The following is a 19353-nucleotide window of genomic DNA, read 5'->3' on the forward strand; positions in this document are numbered from 1 at the left end:
ATTTATTATTAATTTATTAAAAAAATTTAATACAGAAACCCCTCTGCTCTCTAATTATTCAGTCACTTGCATATCACCATCAGGCCTGTATGCCAGTAGAAGCAGAAATGTGTAGCTTAATGCCAACTTCCCTTCCCAGGTTGTGGGTGCAGGGTGACAGGAGGAGAGAAGCCCTGGGCACGCCTGCCTCATCCCTGGCTGGTCCCGGGCAGGCGTCACCAATCAATGAGGCTCTTGCTCCCCAGAAGCCTGGATGGACACCCCTTCCCTGGCCCTCTGGGCAACCGGCCCACTGGACCAGCATAGCAGGCAGCACGGCCCCGACTGGATTGGGTCCAGACTCCTTAACTTACCCATGAGGAACCCGAAGCCCAGAGGCATGGGAATTGCCAAAGTCCCACGAGTGTTCAGGGCCAGCCTGCCCCTGGCTCAGTGTTCTTCCTGCTGGGAGCTGGGCCATGGGCTCTGCACTTCCTCACTCTGCATTTGGGTCCATCTGGGTGGGACTGCCAGGCAGGGTGAGGGAAGCCTCCCAGCGCTGTCCGCCGTCCAGGGGAATACTTAATGTGTCATGTCTTCCACCTGGGCAGGGGCAGGGCAGGGGTGAAGCACCTCCCTGCCCACCAGAGCTGCCTCCCCTAGAGCCCCAGACCCAGGAACCAGCCCCCACCCCAGCCTGAGGTCTGCCAGGACCCAGCCCTTACCCAAGGGCCCAGGGGTTGCAGCTCAGAGGCGTGAGATGTGGACCCTGGACCACCTAGCTAGCGGGGGGGCAGAGTCCGGACTCAGACCCAGGCCCACCCATGCCAGCACACAGGCCCTTCCCCACAGGCGCCTGTGGAGCAAGTCAGGAGGGAGGACGCAGCCCTGAGGACTGCGGATCTGATGGGGACAGTATCTGCCCTGGGGACCCTGATCTGAGGGAGGAGGCAACAGAAAAAATGACTCATCAACAGGGTGATGGGGACATTTTGGGATGGCAAATTTGGATCTCAACCCAGGCCCCACCGCCTCCCACCAGAAGCAGTTACTTAGCCTCCCTGTGCCTCAGTTTCCCAATCTGCATGGTGAGGACAGCAATGTTTGGGGCCATGTGAGGAGTAAATGAGGCAACAGTTATGGTTTGGGTCTGGTTCGTGGCTGTGTGGGGTCAAGTGAGCCCGTGTGTACCCATGCCTGCCTGTGCATCATTATCACTGGGAGCTCCCATCAAACACAGATGTCTGGGCCTGGCCCAGGGAGGCTGACTTTAATGGTTTGGGCAGAGGCCTGGTCATCAGCATTTTTTTTTTCCCAAGACAGAGTGAAACTCTGTCTCCCAGGCTGGAGTGCAGTGGCATGATCTCGGCTCACTGCAACCTCCGCCTCCAGGGTTCAAGCAATTCTCCTGCCTCAGCCTCCCAAGCAGCTGGAATTACAGGTGCCCGCTACTATGCCTGGCTAATTTTTGTATTTTTAGTAGAGATGGCGTTTCACCATGTTCGCCAGGCTGGTCTCGAACTCCTGACCTCATGATCCGCCCGCCTTGGCCTCCCAAAGTGCTGGGATTACAGGCATGAGCCACCGTGACCGGCCAGTCATCAGCATTTTAAGGACTCTGCCATGATTCTGATGTGCTGCCCGGGTGGCTGTGCCTAAGCTGGCCTTTGGCTCTTGCGCACACACTGAGATGCCGGTTTGAGTGGATACCGGGGGTCAGCCCGCTTGTTTCCCACGGCCAGCCTCCAGTCGGGCTCCCACTGAGTGACTGCTTGAGCCCAGTCTCAGGTACACATCGTCAGTGTCCACGTGTTCCTTCATTCACTCAGGAACAAATGGGCTTTACTTTATCCGAGGCCTTGCAGATAATTATTTTTTCCCTCTGTAAACCAAGTCCTGCTTAAATCCCATCCAAATCCCTCCAGCCAGAGCCCATGCTGCCTGCGAGCCTGCTCCCCATCTCCGGCTGAGCAGGTTTGTTTAAGGCTGGGCTGACACTTCTTCTCCTCCCGCCTTGGCGTGTTTACACTAGGGCCATCAGCGGAAACTCCAGGTGCGGCAGGGAGGCTGGAGACAGGGCAGGGACCACTGGGGTTTCAGGGCGTCCTTTCCACACGGTGTCTCAGGTCGCCCTGTTTCCAGCCTCGTCCTCGTTCTCACAGCCGAGGCCTCGGAGGTCACTTAGGCCAGGGGAAGTGCTGAGGCGAGGCCTCAGGCTGCTAAGTGGAGCGCGCCCAGGAAGGCTTTTTGAGTGGGAGATGCCTGAATTGGTTTTCTGTAAAGACCAGGGAGCAAACGTGCCCGCCATGGAGTGAACGGCACGACCTGCAGGGAAAACCTTAGGCAGTGGCTTGAAATACCATGGCCGTCCATGGAGGGGACTGGTCAGATGCTGGCGGTGTGGGCAGAGGAGGCTCTGGGCCACTGCCTGGGTGTGAGTCCTGCCACCACCACCTGATGGCTGAGTGACCTTGGGCACGTTACTTAACTTCCCTATACTTCGGTTGCCTCATCTCTCAAGGGAGTAATCATATTAACTTCTCAGGGTCATTGCAAGGGCGAAATCATCTAGAGACACAGAGCCTAGAATACCATACTCAGGAGTTTGTGCTCTGCCCTGTAGGCAGTAGGGAGTTATGGCAAGTGGTTGAGCAGTGCTGGAGCTGGGCTTTCTGAGGGTCTGAGCTCCCAAAGCCTTTTCTGCATGGCTGGGTTGTGAGGGTTTTATATTGTTACTGCTGACCAATCACAGATTGGCTACCCTTCCTCCTGGCCAGTGATTGGTTTAGGGTGGGTTAGCCTAGCCGGCTTTGGGCCAATAACAGGTGACCAGAGGCTTATTGTGGGTTCTGAGCTCTCTCCTGTCCCCGGATAGACAGGCAGCCTTTTTGTGAACATGAGGGGAGCCTGCCTGAGAATGACGGTGGGGAAAATCTTAGAGAGGCACAGCTGGGTGTGGTCACCCTGTCCTGGAGCCCACAGTCCCTCTGCACTTTCCATTATGTGAGTTCCTAAATTTCCTCACTGGGAAGACTGGGATTCTGTCACTTGCTTCTCAAAGTACCCAGTGTCCACATGGCCGAGTGTCCTCCTAGAGCCCACATCTGATTGCATCCCTCCCTGCTGAAAACCGTCAGGGGCTCCCACCCCTTGATGAGGAAGCGTAGTGCTTCACCCCACAGCCTGTGCCTCCCACTGCGGGCTCTGCTGGCCCCTGACTGTCCTTGAACACACCAAGCACACATCTGCTGCGGGGCCTTGGCACTGCTCCTCCCTTGGCCAGGAGCGCTCTTCCTTTAGGCCGGTCACTGCTCACCTCATTGAGGGCCGAGCTCAAATGTTGGCCCCTCAGGGCAGGTGAGTGGCTAGGACAATCTGGGTTTGCTGCAGCCACACACACCCCTGATTCTTCTGTGGCCTTATTGATGGAGGTGTGGGTCTCGCTCACGCCACGAATTGCTGGTTGGTGCAGTGGGGGATGGGGCTCTTGCTCCTTGGTGGCCTGGGGACCCGAATGACAGAGGCTCCACCACTGCCTGCAGCCGGTGCTGTCTCAATACAAGGCCTCAGGTCCCCTGTGGTGGGGAAGAGTGGACGAACAGGGCACCAGTTCCTAAAACCTTTGTCCCTAAAGTGCCCATCACATTCATCTCTTCTACTCACATTCCAAGGACCACAGTCAGTGGTGGTGGCCATGCCTAATGCGAGGGGGTGTGACCCCAAGCCTGGAAGGGGCCTGGCACACAGCAGTGGCTTCCCGGCCATCCAGTCCCCATGAGCGGTCTCTCCCCTCCACAGCGGCGTCCTGTTCTTATTCGGGAAAAAATGCACATAACACAAAATTCACCACGTTAAAGTATGCAACCCGGCCTCATTCACAGGGTGCAGCCCCGTCGCCTCTGCTTCCAAAACATTTCTATCACCCGAAACGGGAACCCCCATTCCTCCCGCCGGGCCCTGGCAACCACCAATCTGTGCTCATCTCTATGATTTGCCCACCCTGGGCATTTTGTATAAATGGAATCATGTGATATACAGTCTGTCGTGTCTGGCTTCTTTCACTCAGCCTCATTTTCTCAAGAATCATCCACACCGCAGCCTGGATCAGAGTGTCCTTCCTTTTCACAGCCGCATGCTATTCCACTGCAGAGATGTGCCACCTTTTCTTTGTCTGTTCATCCAGTGATGGTTGACGGACATTTGAGTGTTTCCTGGCTTTGCCCATTGTGAATAGCACTGCTACGCATGTTCACATACAAGTTTTTGTTTGAGTCCTGGCTTTTTTTTTTTTTTTGAGACAGAGTCTCGCTCTGTCACCCAGGCTGGAGTGCAGTGGCGCGATCTCGGCTCACTGCAAGCTCCGCCTCCCGGGTTCAAGCAATTCTCCTGCCTCAGCCTCCTGAGTAGCTGGGATTACAGGTGCCCGCCACCACGCCCGGCTAATTTTTGTATTTTTAGTAGAGATGGGGTTTCAAGATGTTGGTCAGGCTGGTCTCAAACCCCTGACCTCATGATCCACCCGCTTCGGCCTCCCAAAGTGCTGGGATTACAGGCGTGAGCCACAGCACCCGGCTGAGTCCTGGCTTTTAATTCTTTTGGGTAGATACCTAGGCCTCATCCCATTGCATTCCTTCCTTAACTGATCCCTCTCCGCAGTTACTTGCTCCCACTGTGCCTCTGTTTCCCTCTCTGTGAACTGGGCATGTTGCTGATCTCCAGTTATGAGCAGCTTCTCTCTTAGGTGGTGTGTTCTGCAGGGAGGGGAAGCAGCCGCTGCCCTTGCACGTGCCTGGCCGTGCTCACAGCATCTTCCTGTCGCTCCTTGGCTTGTTCACTGACCCCTCCCTGATGTGGCCGGAGGACGGGGCCTGGTATCACCTTGAACTGTGCAGGCCTGACATGTAGAAGGTGTTCGGCTGATGCTTGCTAGTATAGGAATAAGCTAGTTCCCTAACTTGGAGTTCCTCCCTGTGAGGTTTTGTTTGCAAGAAGAAATCTGCTGCTAAGCCAGCTGTGGAGGCATATGCCACAGTCCTAGCTACTCTGGAGGCTGAGGCAGGAGGAGCGCTTGAGCCTGGGAGTTTAAGGCTGCAGTGAGCTGTGCTCACACTGCTGCACTCCAGCCTGGGCAACAGAGCCAGACCCTGTCTCTTAAACAAACAAACACCCTGCTGCTAAAACATGTAGAAAGTGTGATGGACGCCACACTGGCAGTTTTGCTTCCTCAGCTAGCACCGCCCAAATGCTCCTAGGGTCAGAGGTCAGGGATCAGGCCGGCTCCTGGTAGGAGGCTCTGTGCGCCCTGGCAAGTCGCCCCTTCCTGGGCCAGGAGCGAGGTGAGGGTGCCCACAGCAATGGGCTGTGTTTGGATACAAGCGGGGTGGGGCTGCACCACACTGGGCTCTTCCTGTGCCTCATAAATCAGCTCCCAAGAAAATTCCCCAAAAGGAGTTTCAGCTGCTGCAGAGCCCAGGCCAGCAGGCTGGTCTCCCCTCCGGGGAGAAATCTCCTCTCCCATCTACCACCCCAGGAGTCCCCAGAGAGGCTTGGTTACCCTCCAAGGAGGGGATACTCACTGGCTCGCCGAGATCGGAATCCACTTTTGACTGTTCTCTAAGCCCTGCTAGAGATGTGGGTGTGCCCCCGCCCCACAGCCTGTTCCGAACTCACTTGGGCCATCGCCCAGCTCCAGCCTCTCTCTCAGTGTGAACCCCGAGAGCATCTTCCGCACCCAGGTGGATGGGTGGCTAACAGTGTGGGCATCAGGGGCTCCTGGCTTTGCTTCCCCGCGCCTGCATTTCCTTGCTGTTTGGCTTTGGGTGATCTGCAGGAAGGAGGACTGCCACCGCCATCGCACGCGCCTGGCCTCTCCACTGGCACCTTCCTGTTGTTCCTTCCCTTGTTCGCCAACTCCTCCCTGATGTGGCCGGAGGACAGGGTCTGGTGTCCCCTTGTCCTGACACAGGCCTGGCAGGCAGGAGGTGTCTGACTGATGCTTGCTGGATAGAGGAATAAACTAGAGCTAGAACTTGGGGTTCCCTGTGGGGTTTTGTTTGCAAGAAGAAATCCCCTTCTCTGCAGCTCCCTGGGGCCCTGTCATTGTGTCATTGCAGCGGGGGACTGGGATGATTGGGGAGGCACGCGCCCTGCTGAGGGCGGCCACTTCTCCAGCCCAGTAGGCTGTAATCCGACATCCACAGGGACTCTCCTGGTAACTGGTGGTGCATGGCCCCTGTGCTGAGAGGGCTGCAGTGTGCACCCCCCGTTTAGAGCATCGTACGGGTTCAGCATGTGTCCGCGGATGGGTTCTTGAGGAGCACCTGTCAGACGGGTGCCTGTCAGGCCATATTTTTGGCAATGGGAGCTTCCCAGGAATGAGGGATTTTTCCTGGGAAAAAGGCCCCTGTGGAGGGCGGTCAGCAGCCCTGAGGATGTGGTATGAGACCCACAGCCTTCCTTGACTCCGCAGCAGCCAGGAAGCTGGGACTCCAGCAAGCGGTGCTGCCTCCACCAGTGCCTGCGTTCCCTGCATCTCACATGGAGCCTCACTCAACTCCTGTCCCTGAGTGCCCACTGGTGGGGACGAGGGAGATAGCAACCGTGGATGGATCCCAGGCCAGTGGAGAATACAGACCTACACACCAGGAGGACGAGGGGTTGTCAGGTTGGGGGAGCCTGGAGGCTGCCTCCTGCAGACCCTGTCCCACGGTGAGAGGGTTGGGACCTCAGGGTTCCTCAGCCTGGACCTGCTGTGTCTTGGGCAGCATCCAGCGTTTGGGCCCCACGACCTCCAGGGAGGGTCACTTGTTCTGTGGCTGCCCTCTGTCCCCCACCAGGCTCCCCATGGGGGGCTCAGCATGCAGGCTCAGCACACATCAGGCATGGAGGCCCTGGCCCCACGTTCCCTGCTGCTGGGCACTGCACAGCCTGCCCGAGCCTGGGTCCCTGGGTGGGGCCAGCTGTCCCCGCCCTCTTCCGGGCGTGGTGGGGACATTTGGACCCTCTGCATTGTTGCATCCCTAGATTCAGCCCTGCTCTGCTCCCTGTGGGGACACCAATCTCCCTTCCTCAGCCTCCCCAGCAGGCCTCATCTGCTGAGGAACGGGAGGCGCGGGGCCCAGGCACCAGGTCCGTTCCCAGAACATCTTCTGCCTCCTCCCCTTCTCATCTTCCCCTTCACCTCCTCCCTCCTTTCTCCCTCCCTCCCTCTCTCTCTTTCCCTTCCTCCCCCCTCCCTCTCTTTCTCTTCTCCCTCCTCCCCTTCTTCCTTCTGTGCCTTGCTCTCCTCCCGCTGTGCCCTTTGCCTTCCTCATCATCTCTCCTCTCTCCTCCTCAGCTCAGGGACCTTCACTGAATCTGGAAAGAACAGGAGAAACAGCCTCATCACAAATTCTCCAGATTGTTCTTGGATTGAGGGTTGGGAACTTCCATGCCAGAAACAGTGTCATTTTCCTGGTTTGGCAGGGGTCTCTGAGCCCTGTGGGCCCCTCCAGGGTCTAAGAGGTCCCCAGAAAATGAGGCGGGATAAAAGCCCTTGTCAATACCCTTGCCCAGAGGTACACGTGAGGGCTTCAGGACAGGAAGCAGGAGCCCCACTCCTGGGCCGCTGGTGGGCCAGGGGTACAGGGGAGAGCGGTGTTCTGAACCTGTGTGGGTGGGTGAGTTGGGCAGGCCCCGTGGAAGGCCACTCCCCACTCTCCCTGGAGACCTCCCGTGGGGTCTGCCCCTCTGAAGATATAGGTTTTCCTAAGTCACACTGAGGGGCGGGCTTGCTGAGGCCCAGCTGGGGGTCTTCCTGCAGACCAGCCTGTCACTCCCCACTTGCCAGTGGTCTGGGCTGCAGCTGGGGAGGGCTTCTGCTCTGGGCCTCAGGACCTGGTGTGGGCAACTCATGGAGCGGGCTCTGCCTGCATTGGTGGAGGTGAAAGGACAGGCCCTCCCAGGCTGATCTCTGGGGGAGGGTCCTGACCCCCGGGAGCCCTGGGTGCTGAGGAGGCCTCTCCCAGGGCCATAGTCTCCATGGATGGAAGTAGGGGGTGGTGGCTGGGCCAGCCCCCTGACATCCACCAGCTGCCAGGCCTGCTCTGAGAGTCCCCGAGCCCTCCACCACCTTTGAGGCCACAGCCAGCCATGGCGTCCCAAAGCCCTGCTCCTGGGGCGGACGGGGAGCACGGTTCTACTCTCCCCACCAGCCGCTCCAGGCCGGCTCTGCTGGACCCTGCAGTGCAGAGAGGACGGAGCTGGACCCCACCTTGATGGGCCACAGGATGGGGGCACATCAGACACACGAGAGGTCTCCCTTTGGCCATGCCATGTGTGTGGGAGCCTCAGTCAAGCTGTGAACACGCTCAGCCTCAAAGGACTGAGTGGAGGGCCCCGCGCTTCCAGATCACACCCTCCTTCACCGGGATTGTGGGGTGAGGAGCAGACCCCGGCTGCGGCTCTGCCTCTTGCCCTGAATAGGGTGCTGCAGGGCTGGCATGTGGATGCTTTTTGCTGGAGTCTCCCCTGAATCCCAGCAGATGAGGAAGCCAAGTGGCGGACCTGCAGGCAGGACCTGATACGTAATTTCAGGGGCCTGGGGCAAAATGGAAATGCAGGCCTCTCATTCAAAAACGTTCAACATCGCCCTACAGCAACAGCAGAGCATTCGACCTGGCTGAGGGCGGTGCCCGTGACCTGTGCCCAGCTCGTACCCAGTGCAGCGGCCCTGCCCCACAGGCCCCACGAGGGGGCGCCCGTGTGGCATTCCTGAGGCCCACTCCCCGCAAGTTCGCCTGCCCTGACCCTCCAGGCATCCTCAATGCCGCAGCGTGGGTGTCTCAGCTTCCTCACTGGCGGGAGCATCTATGGACGGTGGTCCTCCGGGAGCTGGGAGTCACAAGTGCAATGGCAGGTGCCAGATGGGGCTGAGGCGAGCAGGGCTGTGTGTGGTGGGACATCTGGCCACAGTCACCCCCAGGGAGGCCCCGTCATCCCCAGGAGACACCCTAGCTCTTGCCTGGGACCCCAGTACCAGGCCACAGGGTCCCTGCTGACTCCCCCATCCTCCCTCCGCCAAGGCGCCCCTCCTGCCTGCTGAGCGCCAGCCCCTTTCCTCCAGGAAGAACGCTTGGCTGGCAGGTCCCTGCTCAGAGGCAGTGCCTGGGACGTGCCTCCTGGGTGCCCCCACTACAGTAGCTGCAGCACTGTCTAGGGGAGCTCCCGCTGCAGGTCCCAGTGAGGCCTGGCACAGGTGCTCAATGAAAGTTTGCCAAATGCAGGGGCAGTGGGAGCCAGGAGCGCTTTCAGCTGTCAATGGGCCACACAGCTACAGCATCCAGGCTTAGGGTAGCCCCGCTGGTGCAAAGGTGCCAGCTCAGTGTCCCACCAAGCTCCCACACCCTACCTCATTGGTGGTCTCAGAAGTCCAGGTCAGGCACTGCCCTACCTCCACCCCAGCCCCCAAGGGGCCAGAGCTCAGCCTGCAGTGGCCTTCCCTCATCCTTGCAGGCGGCACTGGCTGCAGGCTCGGGAAGCCACCCCATCCTGCCCACGCCAAGTCAGGGCAGGCCTGGGTGCCCCACAGAACACAGTGAGGTGGCGCTGGGTGGCTTCTGAGGTCAGATCACACGTGTCTTGCTCTCCTGGGTCACTCCTTGTGGGGGAGGCCAGCCCCAGCGCTGGGAGGACACCCAAGCATCCCTACAGAGGGGTGTCTTGAGGAAGACTCTCAAGCAGCAGCTAATAACCTGCATGGCCTGGACAGCTGGGACAGTGAGAGGGCTCCGAAGGGGATCCCCCAGCCGCAGGCGGGCCCTTGCATGTCTGGAACCCTGGCCATCTGACTGCATCTCATGAGACCCCGGCCAGAACTGCCCAGCCCAGCCACTCAGAACTCCCGACCACAGACGCAGAGAGAGAGCACGTTTCACAGGCACAACTAATACACAAACGAAAATTTCATCATCACAGTAGCATGGTTGCATTAATGAAACTGGGGTAAGGAGGGAAATGAAAATGACCTTCATCGCTCCTGCACGCCAATCCCCCGAGTCCTGGCCTTCCTCAAGCCCTGCTTCCTCTTCGCATCGGGGGCATGGCTGCTTACGCTGGTTCCCTCGATAGCAGAGCCTGAGATGGGGACGTGGGCGCAGGTGGTTTACTTGTGATGACCACGTGAGGGAGCCAGCACAGGTGTGTTATCGAGGTCTCAGCTGGTTTCAGGACCTCCTGGGAAGTGTGCCGGACACCTGAGGAAGGTCCTTCTGCAGATGGGAGGCAGGTGTATCCACCAGAGCCCTGCCACACTGTGGAGGGCTGGCCCTCCTCTGCCCTTCGGGGCTTGGTACACACGGAAGGCAGGCACTGAGGAGGAGGGTCCAAGCTTGTTCAGAATGGGCCACTGCCACTGAAATCAGGGCACAGAGGGGATGTGAGGTGGCCCAGAGAGGATCGTTCCCCACACTTACTCTCCTCCTAGATGTATACTCCTGCACCCTGCTTCTGTTAACCTAACTAACCACTAAACAACAAGCTCTTTTTTTTATTTTGTTTGACTCTCAGGGCTTGAGGAGGATTCAAAAGCACAGTCATAAAGACATCTACTGAGCACCTGCTCTGTGCAGGCCGAAGCAACGCAGCACTTGACAGGCACTGTCTTGTGGGGTCTTCCCAAGAGCTTTGTGAGGTTGGAGCTGTTACTATGACATTTATTTTTTATTTTATTTTACTTTATTTTTTGAGACAGAGTCTTGCTCTGTCACTCAGGCTGGAATACAGTGGCGCAATCTCCGCTCACTGCAAGCTCCTCCTCCTGGATTCAAGCAATTCTCCTGCCTCAGCCTCCCGAGTAGCTGGGATTACAGGCGGGCACCACCACGCCTGGCTAATTTTTGTATTTCTGTAGAGACAGGGTTTCACCATGTTGGTCAGGCTGGTCTCAAACTCCTGACCTTGTGATCCATCCGCCTCGGCCTCCCAAAGTGCTGGGATTACAGGCGTGAGCCACCGCGCCCGGCCTATGACATTTATAGATAGGGAAACTGAGGCCAGGAGAGGTGAAAGTGTGCAGCCCAGTGATGGGGGCTCAAGAGCTGCTGCTGGTGCCATTAGCCCACCCATGCCCTCCGTGGCTGGATCTAGGTCCCGCAACCTGGGCCCCTCCTATAGGGCCCTGCTGGGCTGGAGGAGGCTTTCCAGAAATCCACTTAGCGCTGACCTCGTCTTTGTCCTCCTTGGAGCTAATCTGCTAATCCTGCCAGCCCCAGGGGGCCTCACCACTGTCTAGATTGTCCTGCCGGCATCCCTCTCCAACAATCCGCCACCTGCTGGGGGCCTCCTCCTGGCCATGCCTCCAGGGCTGGGCAGGTCCAGTGACTGGGGTAGGTGGAGCTGGGATTCTTTCTGTGGAACATACCTCAACCCTGGGGGAGATTCTGGAGTCTGGAATTCAGGAGACTGGGCCTGGCTTCTGACCCCACCCTTTCATGGCTCAGCCATCATCTCTGAGGCCCCATTTTCTCCTCTGTAAAACACAATCACTTTGAGCTGTCTTCCGGCTATGAAATCCCAGGATTCTCCCCAAGCATCTTCATGCCCGGCCCATTCCACTCACAGCAGTTGGACAGCTCTGGCTTCACGAGGCCTGGGTTTGAATCTTGATTCTGCTTTCACTTAGCTTCTGCTTCCTAATCTGCAAAATGGGGGTGTCAGGGATTCCTCTGCAGGGCTCAGTGTGGACTTGGTGGGTGGGTGTAAGTCCCTGGCATATATGGTCAGCACTCGGTGAATATCTGAGAACTGACATGAATCCAGCATGGAGGAGTCTCCTCCTTTGCTCCCGACTCCCTGCAGGATGACAAGAGTGTGGGCAGGAAGGAGACTCCAGCCTCTTGGGAGCCCACTCACCCCAGCAAATTTGGGTGGCTGGGATAGAAACCTCTCTGAGATTTCGGGCAGGAGAGGAGGAAAATAGCATGAAACAGGCAGGGGTGTTGGTGCTGCTCAGGCTAGATGAAGCCAAACATTTATTTATTAATGCTTTTTTTTTCTTTTTTGAGACAGGCTCTCGCTCTTTCACTTAGGCTGGGGTGCGGTGGCGCGATCAGGGCTTACTGTAGCCTTGACCTCTTAGGCTCAGGTGATCCTCCCACCTCAACCTCCAAGCTGGGACTATAGCAGCATGCCACCATGCCTGGCTAATTTTTTATTTTTTGTAGAGATAGGGTCCCACTATGTTACCTAGGCTGGTCTTGAACTCCTGGGCTCAAGTGATACTCCCGCCTCAGCCTCCCAAAGTGCTGGGATTATAGTGTGAGTCACTGTGCCTGGCCTGAAGCTAAACGTTTAAAAAATAAGAATTAAAATGCAGCCACAGTGAAATGGGAAGGGGCTGCTTTTACAGGTGCTGAACTTTCCGGCAATAGAAGCATTTAATGGGAGGTCCCCTTTTTCCTAGGACCTCAAAGCTGGAGCACCAGGGATGTTGCCTTGACCTTCCCGTGTGTGGATCTCTGCTTGAACACACCAAGTACAGGACACCCTGTTTAGCGGCTAAATGTGGGAATCGCCCCAGCTTTACTCCCAACTTGCTGGGCAATCTTTGGGAGTTGCTGACCTTCTCTGTGTCTCATCAGCAAAACAGGGAGAACACCAGCTCTCCCAACATGGGCTGACGACTAAATGAGCTGATGAGCCCAGATTTGAACACGGGTCTGCAAGGTTCTGTCCTCTGAGCCATCCTCACCCCTGCCCTTAAGGACCAGGGGCCTCTGGACACCATCAGCTTGCCCATCTGTCCAGGATTTGCACCGCACCTGCTCTGTGCCAAATGCTGGGCACTGGGGACAAACCAGGTGAGGTGTGGACCATGACCTGTGTTGTCACTGATTGGGGGACTTTCTGGCAGAGTGGACAGTGTAGTGGGCTGAGAGACGGGATGGCCAGTGGAGGCTGAGCTCTCGGAGGCGGCAGCAGCTGATGGGGACCACACAATGGGAAGGATGGAGGCCCTGGGATAGTCTGGGGTGAACTTCCAGGCAGAAGCAACAGCAGGTGCAAAGGCCCTTAGCTAGGAAGGAAACTTTCGGTTGGAGGAATGGCTTGCAGGCGCTCTGAGAGAGGCTGGCAGCCAGGTGGCAGGGAGGCAGTCTGGTCAGGTGGTCTTGGGACAGTTTAGGGTCTCTGGCCTTCACCAGTGAGGTGGTGCCTGGAGGCTTCTGCAGAGGAAGGCGGCTCTCACTTCCATCTTCCTGGGGCCCCTCTGGCTGCTGAGGGTGGATGGGTGGAAGAGCATCTTTCAGGGAAGTGGAGGCAGGGCTGGAGCAGTTGAACATCTGACTGGGCTGAGGGTCCAGGGACTGGCATGGAACAGGGCTGGGTGGGTGAGGCCCCCTGGCAGACCCCAGCTTGCCTCTGTTTCCCTCTGTACTGGGGCCTCCTGCGTGAACCAGCACTGGTTTTTCCAGTAACTGGAGCCACAAGCCTCCCTAGGAAGGGCTGACCCATAACAGGACGTCCTCAAGGTCCCCAAGGGCTAGAGGCTGAGGTGCCGCCCTCCCCTGGGCGGGCCTCGCAGCCTGGAGGCACGGGGTGGTGCAGCTCGGGCAGGCCCCATCCACAGGCCTCCCCGCTCTTCTGAGCACCGCGTGTCCCGTGGGCTCCCTACCCGTCCTGATAACACGGGGGTCCGGGGGCCTCGAAGCCGGTCTGACCCCAAGTACCCGGGCCGGGTGACTGCTGTCTTGTCGCCCCAGCCCATCCCCTCAGCCAGCCCGCCTGGCGGCACGGGACCCAGCCCCAGTAGTCGACTTAGAGGGAAACTGAGAACTCCAGAAGTTTCGTGAACTCCCTGGCCTCGTCCGCATCCCGCCCTCTGCCTCCTCACTCTGGCTTCAAAACTGCCCCTCCGACGCCCGCCTGCCCCAGGCCGACCTGACCTAGGCGCCCGCCAGGCACAGGAGCCAAGGTCAGCCTCCGAGGCCGCCCGCGCGGCCACAGCCACCTCCTCCCAGCCCAGGAACGGCCTCGGGGGGCGGCGGGCGCGCGGCCGCGGCGTGGGGAGCGCTCCCATTGGGCCGTGCCCCCACGTGACCCGGCGGCTCCGGCGCGCGCCCTAAGGCTGTGGAGCCGCGGCCGCGCCTGTGCGCGAGGGCGCGCGCGTCCCGAGCCCTCCACCCGTCGTGCCGGCGCCGCCTGGACCGCCAGGTCAGTCTCCTCCGCGCCCGCTCGGGGCGGGGGCGCGCGGCGCTTTGTGGAGGCGCGTGGGGGGCCGTCCGCGCGCGAGCCCGCCGCCCGCTCCGGGCACGGCTTCGGGGCCGCGCAGCCGGGAGGGCCGCCGCCTTCCCCCTGCCCGCGCGTCCCGGGACCCTGCGCCTGGCTGCCGATCCGGCGGGAACGTGGGCCTGGAGGCTGCCACGTGCCGGGGCCGAGCCTCGGGAGGCCGCTGTTTCCCCAGGCGAGCCACAGGACACCCATGGCTGGAAGGGAGTGACCCGCTCCCGTTTCTGGGTGCGCGGGAGACCTCCTACCCTGAGTTCATCCTGCCCAGGGTCCCGCCCAGGATCTGGCTCTGCCCCCATTCACGGCTCAGTTTCCTCAGCTGCACAGTTTGGGGGGCTGGAACCCCACAGCCTTCCGTGCCTCCAGGGCAGGTCGTAGATGTCAGTGGAGGTCACGGGGAAGCAGAGCGTCAGGTCTCAGGCCGGGTGGAGTCTGCCTCAGACCATACCAGTGTTGGGACTCGGGCGGCGCCTCAGCCCTCCAAGCACACCCCGGTAGAATCAGGTCAGCAGCCTTGATCCACGTGCCTCAGGAATTAAACGGGTGACTCCTGACACGCCCCTGGGCAGCTGGTGGCCCAGGGGTGGGGTGGTGGCATGCTTAGCTCCAAGTGGGCAGAGCAGTTTCACCCTGCCGGTTCCCGGAGGGAAGCCCTTTATGAGGGAGGCTACCCTGGCCCTCTCTGATAGCGGCTCCAAGGGCAGCGTGAGGTCCAGGCTAGCTGGTCACAGTGTGTGCCCGGGCACCCTCAGCCAAGGCAGAAAGGCACGTGCTGCACCCCCCCCACCTCCGCCTGCGGGCTCTGGGGTGTGCCCTGCACACGATGGTGGGTGTTGGGCATCCACCTAGTCTGTGGACCCTGGGGGCCCTGCTCCCAGGATGGAGCAGTGTCCTCGGCTGCAGACCAGAGGAGGTCACTGAACACAGGGTGCCTGTGACCTTGCACAGACAGAAGCCTCCTGGCAGCCCTGCGCAGAGCCGTGCTTCACAGAGTTCCTGCAGTCCTCCCAAGAAGTTCGTTAACCCCATTTCTTAGATGAGGAGACTGAGGCCCAGAAAGATGGAGCTGGTGCAGCCCCTAGCCTGCAGGGCTAAGCAGAGCCTTGTTGTTCCCATCTGCAAAGGGGGCATTGGAGCTGCTGTAAATGGGGGGCCCCAAGCCTGTCACCTGAGTGGAATTAGGCATTGGGGGTCTCCCCATCACCACGCCGGCCCCCCTCACTGTGGTTACTAAGGAGGAGAAGCTGCCCTGTGTAGGAATTCCTGGGCTGTTTCCAAATAGCCCCGCTAGGGAGTTTGTCACCCCTCAACACCCCCAATGGGTTCGCCAAGCACTTACTCTGTGCCAGGCGCAATGCTGGACCTGGAGATGGGGCATGGCTGGCTGGCTGAGCGGGGCAGGTTTCGGACAGGCCCCCGCAGGCAGTTGGCGTGATGGGGGAAAATGCAGGCGGGGATGAGATGCAGCCTCTAGGTAGTTTCCCCAGCTGCCTGCTCCTCTCTGCCTTTGCCCCCCTCCCAGAAGCCTGCACTGACCACTGGAGTAAGGCTGGGGGCCTCAGCTGGTCCCCTCTCTGTCCCAAGTACCAGCCCAGGACATGGTGAGGGTGGCTGGCTGATGCAGTCAGGCACTGGACATGGGAGGCAGGAGGAAGGCCGGGTGGGTGGGCTTCTTTCTCAGACAAGTGGGCAGTTTGGATGGTGAGGAGGTCTTGGAGTCACCACGGGTGGCTGGGCTCAAAAATGACATGAGGGCATGCTTAACAGATGCTTAACCAAATCCTGAATTGGCATTGGCCAATTTCTGTGGTGTAACTACTCCCAAGCTACACAGACGTGACTTTACTGGCTGAGGACTTGGGCAGAGGTGCACACAGTCAGCCTGAGAGGGGGGCATCAGCTGGTGTGAGCCCTCCTGCTCTCCGCCAGGGTGGCCAGAGTGTCCACTGGTGCCCAATGCTTATGCACGTGACCTGCTTAGGGACTTACATCCAGATGGCGGTGATACAGCTTGGGGAGGCCTCTCCCTGATTGGCAGGTCCTGGCGAAAGGGTGAGTTAAGTGGAAAAGGTACCAGGCTGGTGTCCAGGTGGCATTTGGCTAGAGGGGCTGAGCTGGGAGCTCCTGGGCCTGGGGCTGGCAGACAGTAGTGATTTTTTGCCCCCCAAGACCTTGGGCTTGCCTTGTTCCATGAAGGTCCCAAACCTGACCAAAGGCTGTAACCAGATGGTCACTGTCCCAGACCACCCCAGGGCGCTTTCTCACCTCAAGAGCACCGCTTCTCCCCACCTCCACCCTGGCCACCCTTGCTGTCACCGACTCCCTCTGGTCCCTGGCACCCCTCCCTGCCCGCAGTGGTGTTTCCTAGCAAGTGCAGCAGCCCGAGGCTGGGCTAGAGGCAGGAGGGCCCGGCTTCCCAGTGTGTTGCTGGATACTAGGCTTCTTGCTCCTCCATTTCCATACCTGTAAAATGGGAGCAATGACAGGTCTTCCTGGCAGGACAGTGGTGAGGCTTGGTCACATGGGTGAACATGTGTGAGGTAAAAAAGACTTCCCATCCCTCCTTCTGACCTCGACCGGCTCGCAGGACCCATAGGCAGGGACCTGGGCAAGGTCCGAGGGCCGATGAGCCCTGCCCTCTCTGCACAGTTCAGAGTTGGGTGGGAGTGGCCGTGGGCTGCAGGAGGAGGTTCAGAGTTGGGTGGGAGTGGCTGTGGGCTGCCGGAGGAGGTACTGCACTTCGCACAGTTACGTGGTCGGGTTGGCATCGCCGCTGCCTGACTTTGGCGCCCCGCGAGTGGGATGTGTGCGGTTGGCGGCGGCCCGGGGTGTGCCCCACACCTGCCAATCGAGCAGGCCAGCCTCCCTGGAGTGAGGGGGCCTCCCCGAGGTGGGATGGGGAAAGGGACGGGTGCTTCCTTCCACCTAAGAGCCTGAGCAGAGGGTGGAGGGTCCTGGCAGCCACCTACAGCAGCTGAGAGCTGCGCTCTTTAGCCGAGCGGGATCAGGGCTACGTGGACACAGCCTGTGCCAGTGTCGGTGGGGCACGAGCTGTGGGTTCCGATAGCCCAGAAGGAGTTCACCTGGCAGAGAGGGTGCACGTGTCTCCCCTCCTTAGGGCGCCTCAGGTCAGCACCCTGAGAACCTCACTTATCCTTTGAGCTGCGCCAAGGCTGTTGTACAAAAGACAGTTCAGAAAATAAGGACAGGCTGTTCCTCCCAGCCGAGGGTGTGGCCCTAAGGACCCCCTAGGTGGGGCATCGCTTCCTGCCAGGTGCGTGTCACTCAGTCTTGGGCTGCTTTAGTGGCAGCCTCCTGGTTTGGAAGCGGAACTGAGGGTCAGGGATGACCACATGGCTCAGGCCTCAGCTGGGGTCTTCAGAGTGGGCCCTCAGGTTTACCTTCCTCTTGGAGGGGAAATGGGGGCCATCGCCCAGTGCACACCTACTTCCCCTTAGGTGCGTGCGCCACCCCTCCCTCCTGCAGCCCCCGTTCATCTACCTGGGGTAGGTGCGTGGGCCACCCCTCCCTCCTACAGCCCCCGTTCATCTACCCAGGGAAGGTGCGTGGGCCACCCCTCCCAGGTGCGTGGGCCACCCCTCCCTCCTGCAGCCCCCGTTCATCTACCCGGGGGGGATGTCCCCTGGCTCCTCTCCTGGCGTCTTCCCTGGATGTGGGAGTGCTCCCGTGCCCCCCTGGCTCCTCTCCTAGTGTCTTCCCCAGATGTAGGGGTGCCCTCATGTCAGGGCTTATGCTTCTAGAAGGAGTGGAAATGCAGCACAGTCATTGCTGTTGCCTGCCAAGGGCCACCCTGGTTGGGGACAGATGGGGCTACCTCCCCTCTCCCACCCTGTCCTGGCCACCTGCCCCTGCCAACCCTGCCACTGGCTCAGAGGAAGCAGGCCTAACCCGATGTGTAACCCCCACCCCTGCCGTGACTGTAACCCCGTGCCATGTGAAGGTGGGGCTCCTTGGCAGTGCCTGGTGATTGCGGTATAGCCAGAACCGGCCCCATTATCTGGGCTGTGGGTGCCATCAGTCAGGACGGTGATGGACTCATACGTAGCACTTGATGCATTTTAACTCCCTTCATCCTAGAGGATTGAGACCTCTGGGGTAAGTGTTCATATTACTGTCCTGCGCTAGAGCCAGGGAAGGACCCTAGGGGAGAAGTGACGTGCCAGGGTCACTGCTGGGAGGAGAGCAGGAATTTGAACGCTGGCCATGCCTCCTTTTTGGGGAAAGGTCAGTAAACGGGCAGGGGAGGGTTCTGGTCATTTGGGTGGTGGTCCCAGTGGGGTGAGCAGCTCCAGGTCATCAGGTGGTATGGAATCTGGCCCCGGGCAGCCCGTCCAGCATTCCTCTCTCACCGAGCCCACAGCCCTGGAGCACCTACTGTGTGTGCCTGCTCTGGCCCACTGGGAACAGGACAGTCCCGAGCCCTGCCCCAAGGAGCTGGCGCTAAGTGGAGCAGCTGCACCACAGGCACACGGGGGACAAAGGGCACCTGCTGATGATTTGGCCTGGAAGAGATGAGGTGGGGATGGGGGCTACAGGGTGGGGAGGAGGTGGCCTCAGGAAGGGCTAGCTTGGCCACGCCAGCTTGGTCATGTCACCTTCTGAGCCTCAGTGTACCCTTCTCACGTGGGACAAGACCACGCATAACCCGATGGGCTGCGTGTGTGGAGCCGACAAGCTGACGTGCGGGTCCTGAGTGCACTGAGCCTGCTGGGGTTCCAGACATTGGATGAACGATCCAGGGAAGGAAACAGCCTGGGCTGTGCTCTCTGGGACCTGCCCTTGAGCCAGGTACTCCTATGGGAGGGTGGCCGGGCTGGCTGGGGGCCCGGAGCCCACAGCCTCTCCTCTCTTACTGTTTTCCCGGCCAGGGAGGAAGCCAGGCTGGAAGGCCCCAGAGGGCTCAGGGGGATGAACGCAGGTCGATCTGTTTGAATGTGGCTCTAGCCGCCTCCTCAGGGCCAGAGCGGCTCCTGGAGCAGAGTCAGAGCTGTGTTACAGACAGGAGTGAGAGCTGTGTTACCGGCAGGAGTGAGAGCTGTGTTACAGGCAGGAGTGAGAGCTGTGTTACAGGCAGGAGTGAGAGCTGTGTTA

General features: G+C 59.5%; 1 protein-coding gene across 1 annotated transcript in view; it reads left to right on the forward strand.

The window, feature by feature from the left end:
• Positions 1-14079: 14079 nt before the first annotated feature.
• Positions 14080-19353, forward strand: part of PTP4A3 (protein tyrosine phosphatase 4A3) — a 45325-nt gene continuing 40051 nt past the window's right edge. The window contains exon 1 of the mRNA XM_032760562.2: positions 14080-14166. The gene's annotated coding sequence lies outside the window, so the exon portion shown is untranslated. The remainder of the gene's footprint in view (positions 14167-19353) is intronic.

The sequence above is a fragment of the Hylobates moloch genome, unplaced genomic scaffold (assembly GCF_009828535.3).
Source record: "Hylobates moloch isolate HMO894 unplaced genomic scaffold, HMol_V3 SCAFFOLD_9, whole genome shotgun sequence".
Classification (NCBI taxonomy): domain Eukaryota; kingdom Metazoa; phylum Chordata; class Mammalia; order Primates; family Hylobatidae; genus Hylobates; species Hylobates moloch.